At 33.9% G+C, this 7,379-nt stretch overlaps 1 long non-coding RNA gene across 1 annotated transcript in view; it reads right to left on the bottom strand.

Annotated features, from left to right (window-relative positions):
- Positions 1–1,157, bottom strand: part of LOC117118540 — a 2,601-nt gene extending 1,444 nt beyond the window's left edge. The window contains exons 1-2 of the long non-coding RNA XR_004447058.1: positions 1,041–1,157; positions 92–213 (exon numbers count right to left, since the gene is read on the bottom strand). This is a non-coding gene — a long non-coding RNA (uncharacterized LOC117118540). The remainder of the gene's footprint in view (positions 1–91; positions 214–1,040) is intronic.
- Positions 1,158–7,379: the final 6,222 nt, after the last annotated feature.

Here is a 7,379-nt window from a genome sequence, read left to right on the forward strand (position 1 = left end):
TACATATATATATACATATACATATATATACATACATATACATACATATACATATATAAAATAAGAAAGGCTACATAGGCAAATTATTTACCTGGTTTAATAGACTCGGGTCAGCTCCACAGCTCCAGCATGTAACAAGGTTTGGGTTCCGTCCTGGTGAACTTGGTATTGGTCACTTTGCAACAACAATTCGTGAAATGGAGTGTCGCTATACTGTAACACAACAAAAAATATAAAGTGTAATCAATGGCAGCTACCGGTACATATGCACACAAACTTTTTTATTTGCTAAAACCATTAACATAAACAATGAATAACAATAAACTGTAATCTAATACCTGCCAAATATGTAATATAATTAAAGAATCATCTGAGTTTTACTATTTAAGTCAAAGTTTTCACTATTTAAGTCAAAGTTTTATGACCCATAGATCGTTTTTTATTAATTATCAAATTAATTAAAATGATTTAGATAAAAGAAATTATAGAATGTATATACAGACAATGATTTTGAGACCATTATAAAGGCATTAAGATCATGAATTTATATATAGCGATGTTATAAAAGGCCTACTGTATTGAAATTAACTCATTTTACCAATGGACCTATTAATAAGACTTATTTATTAATAGGTCCATGGTTTTATGACCCACGGATCGTTTTTAAGTCGTTATATAAATAGTATTACACTTTAATAAATTAATTAAAATGATTTCACTTAGCCTACTTTAAAAGAGTATTTAAATTTACATTGTTGAATGTAGATTGCAAAAACACGTGCCTACGACTATACGGTATGTCATTACACAACAACAAATCTTTAGCTTTGTTTTTTTTTACTGTTGTTTACATTTTCACTCAGATATTCCGGTGTAATGCCATTGTATGAAAAGGACTCAAACAATTTTAGAGCAGTCTCCAGTCTGAAAATGTAGGCCTGAACAACAACAACAACACAACAATGGATACCGCAATTAAATCTAACACCATGAAGGCATACATGCTTGTACAATTACAGAATGGTACACTTTCTACTTACCTATATGTATATTTTCTTCTTAGAAGAAACACCATTCCAAAATTAAATATTTCAGAAGATGTTTTTGCGACGACGTGTCTACGACATAATTCCGGTAGTTCACATACACGCTTGCTTCAACCGTAATTTGGATATTATGAGACAGGTGCACAACCAACCAGGTATCTGAAGGAAAATTGCAGCCAAGGACAGTACGCCCTACCAGGCTAAACCTACAAATTATCAGTTCAGCGCTCATCCCCTATTAGCGATTTGCCTATCCATATAACGTTATTTTGATTGTCAATTTTTAATATTGTGGTATAAAAAGACTCCCCAAAAACTCCCACAGCGAACACATGGATTTTTTTTATGCCCGGGCCTTGACAGAGGCTATTCAGCCCCTTGATTCGGGTGTATAATTGTAGATTATTATTATTTATTTATTTATTTCATTTAGGTATACATATTATTATCTTAATTTAACTTTATACACTTATAATTATGCCTATAAGACATTTTATCTGACAGGCCTATTTAATAATTTTTTTTTTGCTGATAGAAATTGTTAAGTTTGATTTATAAGACAAAACTAATCATTAAACTACAATAAGCAGTTATTTATTATACGAATAAACAGAGATAGCATCGCACTTCGCATTGGAAGGCTTCTAAATTCTCAATTTCGCAATTCTGGAATTTGCCTCTTTAACAATAGACATGTAATAGACGATAGTTTCTTTTTTCCCCATAAATCATGTAATTTTCTTACTTCTTTGAGAGTGGAAAAGAACAATTTCTAATTATGGATGAATAAAATAAATAGATATCTATGTCTATGCCCTTACTTTCCACTGGCTCCACCAGTTCGTACAGACGCAGTCACGGTAAAAGAGCGCTCCATCACGAATTTTATGCTGTTTTTAATGTTTCACTGCTTTTGATTGACTTTCGGCAAACTGGATTTCGGCAAAATGGGATTACAGCAAAGTGGACTAGGCAATCTGGGATTCGGGAAACTGGATTTCGACAATATAGGTCTAGAGTAGATCCGACGAAACCTTACCACCAGGCCCTCCCAAAGCACCAATCGGACGTAATGCAGTGACGGCGCCATAAATTTCCAGATATGAAGATCCAAATTTCTTGACAATCCATGCCAGGAAATTTCACCATGAGACTGTAAAATTATAGCGTTCGCTACGAAATTTTTCGATGCGAAGTCCAAGATCCCTTTCCCCAGAACATCTATCCCTTATCTCCGCTGGTGGCGCCGACACTGATGTTTTCCGACTTTAAATATAAAGACCTTTTTTGAGGAAGTGCCCTTATATGACATTTTCTTCTTACTGCTCTGAGTAGACATACATTACATTATAAACAGAGGAAAACAATAGAAAGTTCACTAATAAATATTGGGACAGTGTTCGGCAGGGGTAGTTTAGTAACTTTTTAATATATAAATTATCATTTTATAAATAAATTAGAAATACTGGGGGTGACTTGTGGGGATAATTTTACCTGCGTTATATTTACTGTATCTAATATTGTTTACAGTTTACTACTACATTTTCTACTCTGAGCCGACCCTTACAATGCTATTTCAATGTAAATATTATGTTTACAAATGGCTATAAAAAGATTCCGTACTGAGCCAACAACTCTACCTACCATACTACCGAGGAGATAATGAACTATTCCGCTACAAGCCCCAACCCTTAAGAATATTGTGCCAAAAAAAACAAAAACAACAACAATAGATGCCTGGAAATAGCATCTGGCAACCTATAGAACCACTTCCCCTCCTCACTGGTTTGTATTTCTTTAGTAGTATAATTAATCTTTCAAACCTGTCTCTTATACACATCTAGATGTGTATAAGAGACAGCTGTAACATGTAAACAATCCTAAGAATAAAATATAATATACAATAATGGTATTTAAAATCCTGAACTGAATCAAATATATTTAAAAAGTCAGTTGCACTGACTATTGCATCCGTCTATATTTGGTATATAATACTTTAATTATGACATCCTATATACTGGCAAAACTGCATATGTTTAATAATGTTATATCAACATTGTTTTGCAGCGCCGTAGCCACGAGAATTGAAGTAGTCAGGTTGCGAGCGAAGCGAACACCGAGTCTGGGGCCGCCAAGAGTCTTTGGTTGGGGTTCAGGCCCCTGGAAAAAAATTGCTATTTTTCCATTGTATACACCAATTTTAATGATGTTCTGTTTCAGTAATCTAATACATACCGGTAGTTTTAAAAATATTGTTTATAAAAACATGTTTTAAACTAACATAAGACTATGATGAAGCAAAACAATAAAAATCTTTTGAATTCAAAACAGGCAGGTTTATTCAAGAGAAAGCTTGTTACTCATAGCATTGTTGTTATTTTAGTATTTTGCCTTTGACATTGACAAAAATCTAAGATTAGACCAATGAACGAAAAATAATAGGCCTATTGCTATGGTACACTTTTAATGCAGGCGCGGATCCTGACCTTCGCACCGTTCGCAATGGCGAAGATCAGGGTGAGAGATAAAATTATATTTAAAAAAATAAATAAAGTGATTGCAGTGACTGGTGGCCTGGCAAATTCCGACTCTCTCTATCAGAAATGCCATCCACCTCAACCAAAGACAAAAATATAAGCAAATACGTAATACATTTTTGCATTGTCTGACTATTAATTAAAAGGGACTGTAATTAAATCGGCTGCGTGATGTACTGTTGAGTTTAGTTTTTTATTTTATTTTGATTTATGTCACGATGTATGGTTAATAAAAAATCAATCAAACGGAGAATATACATGTGCGTTGATTCTTATAATCTTATTGGAAGGCATATATAATTTTATTATATTTTGTTATTTTAAAACTACAAAAGACAATTATGCATATTTAATTAATTTCCTGGTGGAAGTAAAATCCCACCAATCAAGTTTGGTTTTGGTCAAAGTCAGTTGTTGAAAAAATTGCATTATTCTGCTTCCTTTAAGAATAAGTTATATTATCACCAAGCTGTTATCATAATATGAATTTTAAACTGTAACATTATTAGCTAAGACCAATCAACAAATAACATGAAACATGTAGGCCTACATATCAAAATTATGTTCAAACTTTCCACGTCGGTGCGTGTATAAATTGGATATGTGTATATTAATATTAATAAACACTCGAAATTCTCTGTACTTATATATGCTAAACATTTACAAAATGGGCTTCCTTATGTCTTATTAGACTGTAATATTTATTTATTATTGGTCCGTAGCCACGAGAATTAAATTGGTCAGGTTGCGAGCGAAGCGAACACTGAGTCTGGGGTCCGCCAAGAGTCCCTGGTCATCATCATTAATTGTCCATAGTAAAGTAGGGAAAAACTATTCAATAATAGACGTCTCGTAATGCACGACGAAAGACGAAAGAGAAGTGCTTTAAAAAGGTATATTTACAGTATACCGGTACTGTATTTATTTATAAAAGTAATGCATACTAGAACTATCAGCAATAAATATAGATAAAGCCATGTTTTTTTCTTGTCAGTTGACTAGATAGTTAGTGAAAAAATGAAAGTAAGACCTAGGCAAGTATGTATAAGGAAACCTTTAGTCTGATTTTCTGTAAAAGCTCACTGTGTGTAGTAATTGACCTACTTGATTTCTATAAAAGCTAAGCCTACATATACACTGAATTTCAACTGAAGAAAAAATGCACCCTAGTTTCTTAATCAATCAACATAAATCTAAAATAATGTAAACTATCATTAACCGTTCATTCCAGACAGGGGCGGATCCAGAAATGTCCAAAAGGGGGGTCGAAAGAGGTGGGGCCGAAAGTTAGACCGATCGAGACAACACTGCCCTAGGGGGTCCGGGGGCATGCCCCCGCGAACTTTTTGTGTTCTAGACGCCCGAACATAACATTTGAGGCATTCTGGGCTATCATTTTTTTTCTTTCTTCTTTTTTTTACCTCCCAAAAAAGGGGAGCGGGGGCCGGGCCGCCCCCCCTTAATCCGCCCCTGCCAGAGTTCACAGACTTGTGGTTCCTGAGTTTTGTCAAGAGGAGTATCGTGAGTCTAAACAACAAAAAGTGGTCAAGTTGAAACCTCACCAACCGTACCGGTGGTTACGGCCCTGTCTTGTACTAGATTTCGTTGATATATTTAAAAATTTCGTTTCTTCATCTTTATTCTTGCCATTCTCATTAACAGTTACGGTTTAATTGATTTTTTAAAAATGCAATACATCGTGTTATTTTTTTAACTGTTATGGTTCAATTTCTCTTTATTTACAACATCGTTGTTCACTTCATTTATAAATAAGATTGCATAAAAGCAATTCACTACACTGAAGATGGCAGATGTACTGTTGAAAAATGTATGTTTCAATAGACATTTTAAACAATAAAATCAGCTAGGTCTTACCTACATGGCATTGAGCTTAAAAACTGTTTTGGTGTTTTCTTTTATTTAAAAATCAGTTGAAGATTTTATTATGGATAAAAATGGTATTGTATTCAATTTATTCACTCAATATACAAATTGTAACTCTATACAGGGTACCTATACCACGTTAAAATTATATTTATTTACAAATATATTACATGGATAATATTTACAAGTTCTCAAGATTGCCCATGCCAAACTAAAATATGCAGAACAAAAATTTTAAAAACAGGTTATCTTTTGAATTTGTAGGAAAAATATTTTAGGCACAAGACCTACAATTTAAGTGACCCAAATGAATAGAGTGTTGGCCAAGTACACATCATCATATATTTTCTACTCAATCTATTTAACAGATGGAAAGAAAACAAATATAAAACAATTAGGGCCTATTCAATTCTTTGTTAAAAATTTGGTAAAATTTTCCTCACAGATTGTGAAAATATTATACTTTTGCATTTTATTCAACGGCAAAATTTATAATTAATAGAATTTCTATGAATTTATGTCATTGTTTTCGATTTACTAGACAAATGAAACCATTTGGTAATAGGAACTTGTTCCTCCTTCTTCTGACCCAGCCTCCTCTGCCTCCCCCTCCTCTGTATGTTTGTTCTTTTGATGTTTTTGGAGGAAATAAATATATTATTATCTTTATATCCTATACACAATTAATTCGTTCAGAATCTAAAAACAATGAAATCCAAATTTGTAATAATACAAAACTGTAGCATACCAAGCCACAATTGTGTATACGATGGAGTAAGTTTTAGAACATTATACTATTTTTATGTTATTATTATTGTCATTATCATCATCATCATTATTATTATAATAATTATGTATTACAGAGTGCTCAACTTGGTAAAATCAATTTCAGTAACTTTCAAAACCTCTTTTGGTGAACGAAAAAAACTTCCTTAGTACCATAGGCCTAGAGGTTCTATTAAACAGTAACACAAAGGATTGATGAATTGTAATTTACTACCAGAAATGAAATGCAGGTTGTCCCAGCAACAATTTTAGCCAAAAATACTGCGATAAAAAAACTTTATATGGATATGGGGTTATGGGTCTAATAAATTATATATAACTCTGTAGTATTTTACTTTGGGCCATAGGCCATATGTCAGTAATTTAGGCCAAATTTCCTTAGCAACATAAAAGTTTTGTAGAACTGGTGAACTACATGTGCTGACAGCTCACTAGTTTTTCAAAATTGATCAACAACACTATGTGCAGATTTCACTGAATTCGGTGGCCCAGGTTCTGCGTAGATGTAGGTATCGTCCTGCAAATCACAAGGAACTTGAGCACCGCGCGATTGCATTTGATCCATCGTACAGACTTGATCAAACGGGTCAAAATAAATGTCAGGCTGGTGGATGTTAGGCTGCTGGTTTTGTTTCTGCAGTGTATACATTTTAAAGCAGATAATAAACACTGCTGTTAGGCCGACAGGGATAATGCATCCTATAGAAGCATAGAATATCAGACGCTTATGAGGGTGTATTGATGATGACAACTGGGAGTCCACCAGTGAGTCTTCATCATCGTTCTTCGGTTTATTTGTCACAAAGAGCGTTGTCAATGCTTCCGAAGAACCAATAATGGAACTAGCGTTACATGTCACATTTACTCCACTAATAGCAGGATCTGGATTGATTACACGCATTACGTTATCGGTAATTTCAATATTTCCATTTTGCTCCTGTTTTAAAATAGATGGGGGTAAATTCCAAGTGTATTTGAGGATGGGGAAGTCAGTCTGTGCATGACATACAATGAAGGCCTCCTCTCCTGGTGCCATGTATGGCGCGGTGATGTCAACATTTGGTTTGTGAAGCATTCTGAATGGGCCTATATTACAGCTCCTATTGATGTTTGGATCATTAATGGG

This window comes from Anneissia japonica, unplaced genomic scaffold, assembly GCF_011630105.1.
Source record: "Anneissia japonica isolate Jap-2015-1 unplaced genomic scaffold, ASM1163010v1 scaffold288235_len41945_cov195, whole genome shotgun sequence".
NCBI classification, from domain to species: Eukaryota; Metazoa; Echinodermata; class Crinoidea; order Comatulida; family Comatulidae; genus Anneissia; species Anneissia japonica.